This window comes from Rhipicephalus sanguineus, chromosome 7 (assembly GCF_013339695.2).
Source record: "Rhipicephalus sanguineus isolate Rsan-2018 chromosome 7, BIME_Rsan_1.4, whole genome shotgun sequence".
Taxonomy (NCBI): Eukaryota; Metazoa; Arthropoda; class Arachnida; order Ixodida; family Ixodidae; genus Rhipicephalus; species Rhipicephalus sanguineus.
In genome coordinates, this window is record NC_051182.1 from 70,593,475 (window position 1) to 70,608,200 (window position 14,726).

The window sequence follows — 14,726 nt, forward strand, 5'->3', positions numbered from 1 at the left end:
TCATGACTTACATGCCGCGCTCATGGTGCATTCGCGGCCGTTTCGATAGCTTGATATACACCAAAACTGGTATTGCGAGATGTATGATGAACATTAGTGAAAGGTGGTAACATGGAAAACCATAATATGCATGTCATGTATGGCATGATTTACATGCTCTACTCATGGTGCACTCGCGGCCATTTCGCTCCTTTGATATACACCAAAATTGGTATTGCGCGATGTGACTGTATGACGAACATAAATGAGAGGTCTTAACATGCGCATCATGTTATGCATGTCATGTACGGTATGATTTACATGCCACTGTCATGGTGCGCTTCCGGCCGTTTTGTTAACGTGATATATACCAAAATTGGTATGGCATGACACGAGTGCGTGGTGAACATAAACGACAGGTCATGCAGTTATATACCAGAATATGCGTTTCATTGGCATGGTATACACTAGATTGTGCATGCATGCGTGCATGGCAAACATGCGAGATATGGTGGACTAGATGCCATGGCATGAATGATTTCATTTGGCTCAAAGACAAACAAAGCGATGTATGCAGCTCTTTGCAGGCTGCTTCGCATTACATCAATTCCCACAGTGCGTGGGATCTGCCGAATTTTTTGTGTATCCAAACCAAGTAATAATATTAACATTAAAAGCCAACACTTCCAATGTGATTAGGTTTACAAATCATTTGAGTTTTCGGCATCATTTTCTGTCCATAGATTCACAAGTTCCTTCCGACAGTGACAGTATGATCGCTGTGCACAAGCAGCTTCCCCACAGCGCACTGAAAAGCACAACGCCCGAACACAGTGCTGTGTGCAACTGGCCTCTAAAGCCACCCATGCTTCAGCAACGACTAAGATGCAAAGCTTTGGTGTCCAAGCAGTTGAAACGAGTGCTGAAATTTGTATGTGTGTTTATGGTGCAGTCTTTGTTATGAGACAGCTGTAAGATTTAATTTAAGGTTTGTCACCACACTGGCCACTGACTCTTATCGTGTAAAAATTTTGTCCCCAATATGGTGGTTCAATTCAAGTCCACAAAGTTCACTTCGCTAGTGTTTCAGTATGCAGCTTACAAAGGCTCCGGTTTGACAATGTTCTTGGTGTTTGATCAAGCTCCTAATAAAGAAGACTGTTCCAGCTAACGACATTCCATGTCAGGCTTAATTTGCAATGTGGCTACGTTACGCAGCTAAACAAAACAGTGGGCCTACATTTTTAATTAATTGTGCCTTTAAACCCTAAGAAAAGGAAGCCATGGATTTCTCAGAACATAAATGTGCCATCTGCAGAGTTTAGCATCAGCACAACCGTGCGTAGCAGGTATGGTGTTCGTATTAGCAGTTATTAATATTTCCACCTTGAATGTTGAAAAATAAGTGAATATGGGACCAAAGCAAAGGACAGTATTTAAGTTCTTCAACGTCACACTTGCAGAAAATCAAATGCAAAAATTTAACTTTAATATGTTCCACATTACATGGGCTGGGATGTATTTAATCTTTTCACAACACTATGTACCATTCCAAGTGACATAAAACATGCTAAAAAAAGAATGACTAGACGCAGACATAAGTTCTGATTTCAATATTTCTTTGTATACCCAAGGAAACCTTGTGGCAATCAGATTCGAACGTATTATGGAATTTACTTTTTCTTGCCCCGCTGACCTTTTCCCCTTTCTTGTTGGTGTTTCTCAGATGTGGTTCGTAGTGCGCCGAATTCAAAGCATGTTAAAAACTTCCCATAGCATCTTCAGTATTTCGTCAAACTTGCAACCATCAATACCCCTCACTAGGGATAATATTACAAGTTTTCACATCAGTATTCGTACCTGGGAACATGTAGCATTTCTGTACGTCTTTTTTTGCCATTGCAACTTCTGCGACATCGTCAGAGTTTGTCAGCGTAAAATGCTATAGGAAACAGCAAGGCCTATTGAAAATGCCTCTTTTTTGATCGTGTTCATCGTGCCTTGGCCTTGTCATGTGCCATTAAGTCATTCATGATTGGGAGCTTCATTCATATTGCGAAGCGTACTCCGAGATGAAATGTATGCTTGTGGTACATTTTACTTCCGAGTAACCATGCGAATGAAGTTCTCTATCTTTTAATTTCCTGTTTATGTGTCATATTATTACCTAGTAAATAAGTCAAACTTGCCACTTTTCACTCCACATCGAATAAGTTCAAGGGAGGAAAGCTCACTGAAGGCTGCTGCGTTTTTTCACCCACATTATGTTTGACTCTGTTACAGTGGCAGTGTTTCATAATTCGTACGGCGTAGCGCACCACGACAAGGACAGAGAAGAGGGACGCACAGACTTCTCTGTCCTTGTCGTGGTGCGCTACGCCGTACGAATTATGAATCCTAACCAACTAGCCCGGCAACGTGCCTTGGCAGTGTTTGATGTCATTGACTTTGCAGGGTGTCAAACAGACATTACACTCGCAGACCTTGAGCTGCTCGAAGAAACAAATCAAAGAGCGTCCACGCCAGTCTTGCTCAGCGACTCTGAAGAAGAATCGGCTGTTTTTAGAGATGACCCTGCAGACCAGACATATGCACCTTCTTGGATAGATTCTTTAATGTTAGTTAAATGTTTTGCTTACAGTGCATGTGAGCAACTATGTGTCTGTTTTCATTTTAATGCCAGCACAAAGAGTGGTGTGGCTATAGAGTGCTGCATGTAGGCTCGGCTAATATTAGGGATTCGCTACAAATGCCATGTGGGACTGTGTGACAACGATTGTGCTGACTAAAGTGCTTAAAAATGCATGGCTTACAGATCATCTGAGGAAGAAGCAGCAGCAGCGGAGCCAAAGGCAGTATAGAAATTCATAATTTATGAAGAAAATCTGCTAGAACTGACGAACATCTGCAGAACATGTCGCCTTGCTGCGGAAGCATTAGTAGAGGTATATCAAAATTCTCTTACATGCCAGTTTGCTTACTACTTTGTTGAGAAAACCTTTGCACTCCACTTTCTTTGCCTTTTATATAAGTTGAGAAGGAATTCAGCACTTGCTTCTCTTCTCAGATTGCTCTTTTGGTGCAGCACAAGTCTACAGAAAAATGTCATGTAGTGAGGTTGCTGGAGCATTTTTAAAATATTGCATAAAATTATTTCAATTTCTTTGCAGGTGTTGGGGTCCATGGTGGTTGTGATTACGTTGTGCAAAGATGGCCATTTGTTGACCTGGCAGAGCCAGCCAAAGAGCGGCAACTATGCGCTGGGTAACATCGCCATAACTGCCAGCACCTTGTTCACTGGTGGGAGCCCCACCCAGTCTCTGCGCCTCTTGCAGAATGCTGGCATCGCCTGCTTCTCTGCTAGAACGCCTGCTTCTCTGCTACCGCATACAACAGGACTTCTTGACACCAGCAGTGAGCAAGGTATTGAATATCGTTGCACGACTGTGTTTGTGGGGCCGCTAAAAACGTCAGGCAGCTGGAAAAAACCAGAAGAGGGGCGGGGTCCTCTTTGCAGTTGACAAATTAGAGCCGGTGTGGTTGTGTCAGCATAACACGCCATGTGTGGGTCCATGTTAGTTGACGAAACATTAGAATTCACAGTTACTGTAATCAGTGCTTCAGTTTCATAGCGAGCAGTGTATATCAAGGTATCAGATATTGTTGGCTACACTGAAGCAGGTGAACCATTGTACAATTAAGTTGCAGTGGTGTTTCGTCGAAATGTTGGCATTCCTGCAGTAGTGTATAGACTGGTGGCTCTGCACGATAAGGATGTTAAACACGTCGTCGTCTGTGATGCCTTTGGAATGTGCCACACCTTTTCTGCTTTAGTCACAGTACGGTTAGTTTTTCAGGAGAGTGAGCAAATCTATAACGTGTGGCATGTGTGGTACAGTCGACAGCTTGTTGTGGGAGTGTAAACCCTTGGCAGCTACCTAATATGCCGGGGGCTTTCCAAGTACGTCGTGTAGTTCTTCTTTGCAGAGATCCTAGCTGCGGCCATATCTGTCTATAATGCATCGAAAACCAAACTTGAGCATTTCCTTTCAAGTAACAGATTATGTTGGCAAGCATTGTGGTGGTATCCCATTTTAACGGTCAATGTCAGAGTCATCAGCACTGCAGAATGTTCTCATTTCATGAGGAACTGCGATAAGCCTAGCAGGAGAAGGCTGGGATGCACTGGTTCGGTCATCAACCATCAGGGAGGAATCAAGTTGGCAGCTGCATCAAACTTTTGTGCTTGTAGCGTGATATAGGCAGTCATTGGGACACCTTCACCAAAAGAGGTTGCATAGAAAACTACTCTATACAGCTGTTTTGCATGTAGATGTGTAAGCTACTGTATATTTAAAAAAACAAGCAAGGTGGCTGCTCAATTTGTGCCTCGGTACTTGGCACTTCGTCATCCATATCTTGCAAGAAAGTATTTTTTACTTTCGCTTTTAAACAATATTTTTTTCTACTTCGATTAGGTATTGGAAGTTTCATTGCCTCAAGTGTGTACTGTGTTCAGCCTGTATAGTCTCTTACGCTTTTGCAGGTGTGGGTACCACAGCAGCAGGCGCTGCTGGAGCAGCTCAAGTGGGCTGGAGTAAAGCTGGCTGGGGACAGCCGTGCTGACTCGCCGGGATATACTTCCAAGTATGGCACTTACTCGTTGCTAGAGAGAACAGTCAATCGTCTAGTGGACGTCATGCTTGTCGAGGTAACAAATTGCTTTCTGCACTAATGATTAAGTGTTAATTGTATTTTTTATGTATTTGTTCAATTCTCATATATTTTTTTATGTGCAGTCAAACGAGGTTGCATCGAGCAACCACATGGAGCTCGAAGGACTGAAGAGGGCACAGCAGCACCTTGATGACAGTGGTGTACCAGTGCACGAGGTGGTGACTGACAGGCATGCACAAGTGAGAAAGTTTTTCAAAACCGTAAGGCCTGGTACCAGCCATGTAATTGATTCGTGACATGTCAGCAAAGGTTAGTTTGGCAGTCTTTATTTACTGAAGTGCTAGCTACTGATGTAAGAAGAGAAATAGATTAAGGGCTCATTTCGTTTGTACACAACCTAATGAAGACGTAGCCGACAGTATGTGTCGATCTTAAATGTGGTGTAGTAATTATGGAAAGCAGATGATTTTTCAAGGGCTCGTTTATCTTAGTTAGACACAATATTAATCAGAACTAACAGACAATATTGTCTGTTAGTTCTGTGTAGTAATTATGACATACATGTTAATGAATTAAATCGGACAAAAAAGCGACTTGCTCTCAGTGGGAGCCAACCTTCGAACCACACGTCTGCTGCTCTACCAATTTTGAGCTATGACCATAGGTCGGCAAAAAATGTGGAGCTCACCCAGACCCACTCATGAAATACGAGGGTGATTAAAAAAATAAGGGCCGTTTGCTAATACTTAAATATTTACATGTCAGAATAGTAATTTATTTGTGCAGCACTATCTATTAATTCTTCGAGAAGGTATTGAAGTTATTGTTCTGGCTACAATGGCTGCCTGCTTGCGGGGAATGGAGATGAAAATGTCCAAGAGAATCGCTTCTCCCGCCTGTTGTCAAGGAGCTGTAATTCGATGTTTGAATGCAAAAGGATCATCAGCTTCTCAAATTCATGGGGAGTTGTGCCTAGTTTATGGGCCTACAGTGATGAGTGAAGGGAAGGTCAGGAAATGATGTCGAGACTTCGTGAATGACCACGCTATGAGCACGACGAAGAGCGGAGTGGCAGGCCCGGTGTCAAGACCGATGAAACTGTTCAACAAGGACCGCGAATTGCGATTAGATCGACGAATGACAGTTAGTGGTCTGTTGGATAAATTTCTTGGCCGCACTACAATTTACATGACTGTAACTGAAAAGCTCGGTTTCACAAAGTGTGCGCAAGGTGGGTACCAAAATTCTTACCGACCAACTCAAACAAGAAAGAATTCTCGGGTGGCAAATTTTCAATGCAGAGGGAACACAGAAACGGGTGCAGCTGTATGAAACGTGCTTAGAAGTTGACGCTGATTATGTAGAAAAGTGAAGTAGGACTGTACTAAACTAAACCCGCCAATAAAAACTTTTACTAATGAATATTTATTTTTTGGGAAGGAATGGCCCTTACTTTTTAAATAACCCTCGTATATTTTGCTTTTAAGGTAAAGAAAGCCCTAAAGGGAATGCAAAGAGGCAAAGCAGCTGGTGAGGATCAGGTAACATCAGACCTGTTGAAAGACGGTGGAGAGATTAGGTTAGAGAAACTGGCCACCCTGTATACGAAGTGCCTCTCGACGGGGAGGATACCAGAATCTTGGAAGAATGCCAACATCATCTTGATCCATAAGAAAGGGGACGTCAAGGACCTGAAAAATTACAGGCCCATAAGCTTACTGTCCGTTGTCTACAAGCTATTTACAAAAGTAATTGCTAACAGAATTAATACGACATTAGAGTTGAATCAACCAAGGGACCAGGCAGGATTTCGTACAGGATTCTCGACAATAGACCATATTCATACTATCAATCAGGTGATAGAGAAATACGCGGAATACAACCAACCCCTATACATAGCCTTCATAGATTACGAGAAGGCATTTGATTCGGTGGAGACATCAGCAGTCATGCAGGCACTGCGGAATCAAGGCATTGACGAAGCCTATATAAACATAATGGAAGAAATCTACAGCGGATCCACAGCCACTATAGTCCTCCATAAAGAAAGCGACAGAATCCCAATAAAGAAGGGCGTACGGCAGGGAGACACGATCTCTCCATTGTTATTCACCGCGTGTTTACAGGAGGTTTTCAGGGCCCTAGATTGGGAAGAGTTAGGGATAAGAGTTAATGGAGAGTATCTCAGTAACCTACGATTCGCTGATGACATTGCATTGATGAGTGACACGGGAGACGAATTACAGCTCATGATTACTGAACTGGACACGGAAAGTAGAAGAGTAGGTCTGAAAATTAATAAGCAGAAAACTCAAGTAATGTGGAACAATCTTGGCAGAGAACAGCGCTTTGCGATAGGTGGCGAGACACTGGATGTTGTAAAGGAGTACGTCTACTTAGGACAGGTAGTAACAGCGGAGCCGAACCATGAGAGTGAAATAACTAGAAAAATAAGTATGGGCTGGGGCTCATTCGGCAAGCACTATCAAATCATGAATGGTAATCTACCACTATCCCTCAAGAGGAAGGTATATAACAGCTGCATCTTACCGGTACTTACCTGCGGAGCAGAAACCTGGAGACATACAAAGAGGGTTCAACTTAAATTGAGGACGACGCAGCGAGCGATGGAAAGGAAAATGATAGGTGTAACCTTAAGAGACAGGAAGAGAGCAGAGTGGGTCAGGGAACAAACGGGGGTTAAGGACATCATAGTTGAAATCAAGAAGAAGAAATTGATATGGGCCGGGCACGTAGCACGTCGGCAGGATAAGCGGTGGTCATTAAGGGTAACTGACTGGATTCCAAGAGATGGCAAACGCGCGAGGGGGAGACAGAAGATTAGGGGGGTAGATGAGATTAAGAAGTTTGTAGGTATAACGTGGCAGCAGAAAGCACAGGACCGGGTTGATTGGCAGAACATGGGAGAGGCCTTTGCCCTGCAGTGGGCGTAGACAAGCTGATGATGATGATGATGATGATGATTTTGCTTTTAGAGCTCACTCGGACTTAGACTCAAAAATTTTTACTAAACCGGACTTACTCAGACTCAGACTTACTATAATTTTCCTCAGCCGGTCTCACTCAGTCTTCAGTTCACCAAAACATTACTCACTCGAACTCACTCAGACTCACGGCTCATTCTGAGTCGGAGTGAGTCGACTCATGAGTCCATTAGCAAATAATTGGCTTTTTCGACCATGGTGTCAATGCTCTTTAACACTAAAATCTCGCGTAATTGGTGCTCTACTCGGTGCCTTTTGATCTCGTACTTTCAAATATGAGTCATCAGTGGTTGCAATCCAGTAAGGACATATTTATTGGAATAGGTGATTCACGCGAGATATTTTTATCAAGAACTTCCTGTGAAAGACTTTGTGAGGGGAGGTCAACCAGCTCCCCCCTCTTCTTCGCAACTCACGCCTCTGATTAACAAATAATGAGCTGGCATATGAACGCTAGTGCTTTGAAGTATGTTGAGTCGACGGGAGTATAAACATGAGCCGACATAAGGCTGATAGTAATGTTGAGGTTGTGTAGATAGAACCATAGATCGGCAAAAAAGTTTGAAGATCACTCAGAGTCACTCAAGAAATATATTTTGCGCTTAGGGCTCACTCGGACTCAGACTCACCAAAATTTTCGTCAATCGGAATAACTCGGGCTTAGGCTCACTAAAATTTTTCTCAACCGGACTCACTCGGACTCAAGCCCACCAAAATATTACTCACCCAGAATCACTCAGACTCACGGCTCAATCTGAGTCTGAGTGAGTGTACTCATGAGTGAGTTTGCCGACCTATGGCTAGCCTATGACAACGGTCGTTCCCCCATCCAATTTATTCAGTATTTCTGTGCGTAATCCTGGAAGTGTTAGCCAGTGCCACTCATTGTCATGGCGATGAGTATGGAACACATTTTTTTGTCACAATTGATGATGTTAACTTCAATCTGTGCAGGTCTTAAGAAGCAACTTGTGGCAGCCACTAAATCGAGAGGCTGTGAACAAATCGGCCTTTGGATAAAATCAATGAATTCACACCTCTACTTTTCCGTGAAAGTTGGTGGTGGTGATGGCGATATGGCTGTGGCTGTTTGGATGTCCGTCCTCAACCACATCAAGGACAAGCACGAGGGACACAGTGTGCTGTACCCAAAGTGCCAGCACAATGAATTGGAGCCGAGAAAATGGTTGCAACCAGGTAATGTATTGCTGATGTGTGGAGTAGAATTTTCAAAACCACTAAAGGGGCTATACACCCAGACTTTACTAGCCAAGTGTTGCATTGCAACGTGTTCCTTGTATTGTCTTGAATGAAAGAAGAATTTTGGAGATAGGCGCATGCAACAGCATACAGCTTTGAAGCTTACAACTGCAAAATGAAATCAGAGGACAGAAACTGGCATACCGTTTTGTATTCCACTCGCCAGGTATTAATCTAGTTCCAATGAAAACACGGCTTACGCTATGTTGTACAAGATCAATGCAGCAGATTGTGGCCTTCATGCCGCAAGCGGCCACCACACTTTCTGCCGGATTATGTACTACATGGGCTAGCAGGCGTCTCTGTGCTGACAAGTGAGGGGTTAGAAACGATGAGGTCAGGAAAAAATTTTGCGTTTTTTTATACAGGAATGAATGGTTTTGCTGTGATGCAGACATGCAAAGTACCATGTTTTGATGAGGTGTGCGCTTTGTGTAGGCTGTTGGATTGCACCAAGTGTGTCGGCTGCTGAGAATTCGAAATCGCAATTCACACATTCATGTCTTTTTCACAACTCTGAAAACTGTGAAACGCAGCACAATTTGTAAATTCTTCACACTGAGTAGATCGCAAGCATGTGCAATGTATTCTTTATTTCTAACTAATCAAAACGCCCAGAATATTTCTAGCATGATACCTCACTTCCGCTCCCAGAAATATTTTTGATATACAATGCTGCACTCGGTGTGGGAACCCACTTGGGAAACATATTAAAGTATCAAACACTTTGCTTTCGCCATGTTCACTTGTGCCACAGCAGTCATCAAGACCCATAGCAAGGAAACGGCTGATAAAAACAATATGCGTAATTTGTGGTGCAGGGCCTCTTTAAAAAATGTCAAGTGCGTGACTGATACACTTACAAAGTCTCAAGCCTTCACTTGAATACCCTTAATTTCTTTCTGCTTTTTTATAGGGACAGATGCTTATGACAAGGTGTGCAGCGTCTTGTCAAATAAGCGTCTTTTGGAAGACATCAGACCGATGTCGCCAAACTTTCAGACCTATCCCAGGCAGCACAGCACATTGGTCCAATATTGTTTATACGTTGGCAAACGATGGCCCAATGATGGCCCAAACAAACCACTATAAAACCAATGTTGGCAAGCCAGCCTACAAGGATGCCAATAATGGTCCATCTTTGCCAGCCAACATACAATATTGGTCGTGCCATTCTTTGAGGTTGGCAACAACGGTCCATGGTTGCCGATGTACATACATATTGGCAGAACCAGGTTATACGGATGGCAATATTGGGCCAGCTTATTCGTTGGTAAAACAATATTGGTTAAGTAATGGCAGTAGATCGGATATATTGTCCAGTCAATCTGACTGGTTAAACAATATTGGACGGCCAATGCTACGCGCCGGACAATATTGTCCAGACTTACACGTTGTCGCTCCAATGTCTTAAACACTGGCAAGCATATGCATGATATATCGGCAAGAATGTTTTTTTTTCCCTTTTACCATCACTGAGTGAAGGTTAGCCCGAATCGAGCCACCACCTGCGCATGCACGCTAATATGAAAATCACTTTGTCCGGCATCCGGCGCACCTCAAAGAAGATTTCTGGTTACTTATCACATTGCTTTATTCTACAAATATTCTACAAAAGCCCCGCGTTACACGGCGGCGAAGGCATCACGCCGTCCAACTGGGAGGCTGCATGTTTTTACTAGCCCCGGACTCGAAAACAGCTATGGGCCGTCCAGCGGGCCCGCGACGCGAAAGGGACTTGGTATTTCTGTTCCGACGTGGGAGCGGCCCGGTCGAGTCCTAATCCGAAACGTGCTCTGAACTCATTCCTTATTACGTATAACAACGCGATTGTAGATGACGACCCCGCATTTCTGAAAGCCAGCGGCCGTTCGGCCGTCCGCGAGTGCCGTTTTCGCTCCTTTGCATCGCATATTTGCGGCGCTTCGCGCTCGGCGCGTTCCGAGGTTCGTCCGAATTAACCCGGTTGCGCCCCAATATGACCGAATTAACAGGAGTTCGGTGCCATAAAACAATAAACATGCTTGGCGGGACCAGAGAACACGTTGTAATTGTCTGATTTTCCGAAATAATGATTGTGGAATTAACGAGCTTTTACTGCATAAATATGGCAAAAACAGTCCATTGCTGTCAGTCAACAAACAAAACTGGAAATTCCATTCTATAGGAAAGGGAACATTGGCGCACACAGGGTCTTGATTTTTAAGTTGGCATTTAGTGTGGCACAAAATATATCAAACAGTTGGACAAAATTTGTTTTAGAGATGTTGAGCAATGTAAAATAAGTACCAAGATTTCAAGTGAGTTTCGCGCTGCTGGAAATACATCTATGAGAAAGGAAACACAACACAACATCTCACTTTGCAATGCTTGTTAAAAGTTAATTGTGTGATACAGCCAGCGTACACAACGCAACTGTATAAAAAAACCCTGCCTTTACATTGATTGAAGCTATAGAATTCTAGTCTGCTTCGCAATGGGCCTCTGCGCTGGTGCGCCTTTAGTGCACGCGCACCGAAATTTTTCTGACCGCTTTATTAGCGGCGAACAATCAAAACATTTCATTTCACTTCAACCACACCAAGTATTTTTGTGTTTGCTACACGACTGGTTGGATTACAGGATTGTAACTTCTTTGTGTGCGTGCTACAACGACGTGCTGTCCAAGACTACAGTATCGCCCGCGGAATCTCCAGATGATCGATGAGTTATCTTTGCACTCTCAACGCTTCACGCAACCAGACGTGTTCACTTCGAACAAATGTTCTCGGTGATCGGGAGGCCGGAGAAGCAGCGCGACGCCATGTTTTGCTCAGGAATTTTACATCCTCTCCTCCCGGCTGTTGCGCGGGGGTGGCTGGTCATAAAACACTTGTCACTTGACGGCTGCTCCGCCCACGACGGTTCAAACGTGGCTCCGGGCTTTCAATGCCTTAGAAAACGAGAGGGTGGGGGGTGAGGAGATCGCGGGAGACGACGGCACCTCGGAAGATGCGTACGCGTTTCGGCCCCTTCTGGCCGGCGGCTATTCTTCGTCAGTCAGTGGTGGTTACTTTCCCTCGTTCGGGCTCCAAGCATCGGCGGGCGCCGCGCGCGCGCCCCTCAGTATTCAGTCAAGAGTCATCGGCAAAAAACGAAGTCGGATATCGAGACAGGATGCCGCGATTCTATGGATACGGAGATTCGACGACGATGCCACAGTGAGAAGGCAGCTGTCCTGTTCTTCATCGGACTTGATTGTTTTGACTTTTGAAGAGCGATCCGCAGATGAGCGCCGATGTGTCCTAACAAATCGCAAACTTTCCGCCGGATTTTTGTGTACGTATCGCGTTCAGTAAGTCGTTTCGTTCCTTAGTCGCATGTTACTTTCCGTGTTTTTCGTACGTGAATTATGTGCTGCGTTTATTAACGTATACATTACCGCGTACTTTCTCTAAAATTGTTACTTTGTGAATACCCATGTGGTGGGCTTTGCTGTGCGCGTCGAAGCAGGTTAGTTGAGTCCTCGCCCGTAGCGATGTTTCAGCATTTGCGTTTGTTGTTTTGTTCTTTTACCGCGTTGTCGTGCGCCAGCTAAATATCCGTTTTTGATTTGCCCTTCGCCGCTCGTTTCGCGCAAAGAAATGATGGATCTGTAACACACAAATTTTCATTAGTTTTGAAGTTGTTGCAGTCTTTCAAGCTCTTGCCGCAGTTACCTTTTAATTAACAAATAGGCTATGAACATTCCGGTAGTTCAAGATGGTTATAGATTTCATCTGTGTCGAATGTCTGTTCGCATGTAGATGTTCATTTATTTCATTTTGCATTACGCTTCGCTTTTCACTCATTTCCTTTTGAACCTTCGGTGAACTGACAACTTAAATAAGCGCTAACAGGGAGGCTGTGTGTGTTTGTGAGTGGTCCCGTTTCCGCGATTTCTAATATAAGAGCGTTATTCAAGGTAATTAGTGTAGGTTCTGTGCAAGCGGTCAGCAGAACAAAGCGTGAAATGCGAAATTATTTTCAATACTTGCAGTATCTTTGCCATATGTATACATGCAGAATAAAGTTGTGTGTACTCTCAGCTTTTCTACGCTGATTATCCCTGCTACTTGCCAAAAAGCAAAAGCGTGGGCAACGTGCATTTATTTACGTGCACAAAAATCTACCTCATGTTAAACTACACATTCAGTGAAAAATGTCGTAAATATGTTGACATAGCCAACAAAAAGGCTGGCAAGAACCAGTGTGAAACGCTGAAAAAGAAAGAACAATGGTGCAGCCAACGATAAAGGCTGGCAAAAAACATTGGAGCTGCCAATGTTTATACAATGCTGGCGATACGTACGACGGACAATGTTGGCTACAGCCATCCTTGCCATTATTGGAAAATCACTGGCATCCAATATTGGACCAATGCACATTTAGGTGTAGCAAACCCCCCAATGCCAACGCAGGACCAATATTTCTGCCAATGTTTACCAACGTTGTTCCGACATTGGTCCAATGCCGGCGTGCTGCCTGGGCTATGGTGTGGAATCGTTCCACGCTATTAAAAACAGATTCGCACCCAAGTGCTATGCCTTCTCCTACCACGGCATCCTGGCCAGGTATGTACATGGATTTAGATAATGTGGCAAACGTAATACAGGGTATCTATCTATCTAGCCGCCTACGTCTGGGTGCTCTCATGATTGCCTCCTTAACTTGGTGTAGACCAAAATTTGCATGGGAGGGTAAGAGGATTTGACGAATATGATTGCCGGGTCATGACATGAATAACGTTAAAATCCTGTCGCGTACGTCGTCAAACCCTTTCCACTAGACACGTGTGGCACATACCCGTTTACCACGGGCCGCGGTGTACGGGTATGTGCCACAGGTGGTTGACAGTTTATATCTACCCAGGAACGGCGAGAACAGACATTGGTAACCTAAATGCTAGAGCGTTAAGGAAAACCAGCATCGGCAGCGTTGACTCAACGAATTGAAAGAATGAAAATTAGGATCCCACGGAATCGAACCCAAGCATTCTGCGTGGCAATCAGGTATTCTACCACTGAGCCACGCCAGGTCTATAAATTGGTTTGGAAAAACAGCCTACGCAGGCCTAATATCGGTGCAACTTCAATTGTGGTTGTGGTGCTGGCTATCTAATTATACAAGAAAGCATTAAACACTACATGATACTCCTACGATGTGTACTCCTATGATAAAGGCGTCATATCAGATTAACGTCTGTAGTTCCAGTGTTGGCTCCGATTTTATAGCAGTCTAATAAACATTACGTTTATATTCCTATGATTCAGCAAGCTATATTGAAGCATTGCTCGACCCCGGAGGAATACATTAACGAAAGTTAGATATGATATCCACATCACCGCACCGTAAAGTGCACTTCGTCCACTAGAACGACGCAGTGTCCTCTTCATTTCTTACGAGGCTGGACGATGGCCTCATGCTGACCGAGGATGATGCCAGAGTGATTGACAGCCGCTTTGTAGACTACTCTACGTAGGCCACATACGCCCAGGTAGTCTACGAATACAACAAATACCATCCACTGATGTCGGCCTACGTAGCACTATCTAGGCCTACCAGCCTCGACGGCCTATACCTCACCAACGCGAAGGGTGGCTTCAGGTTCCGACATGTCGCCAGCTCTGTCGACAGACAATTTGTCGACGAAATGACCGAAGCATCCACGGATTCCAACAGCTCTACACCACATACTTCACTACACATGGACTCCTCGTCACCACGATCAAGACCGGATCCTATAACAAGTCATGACCAGCTGCTGGTGCTCACTGATCACGGTAA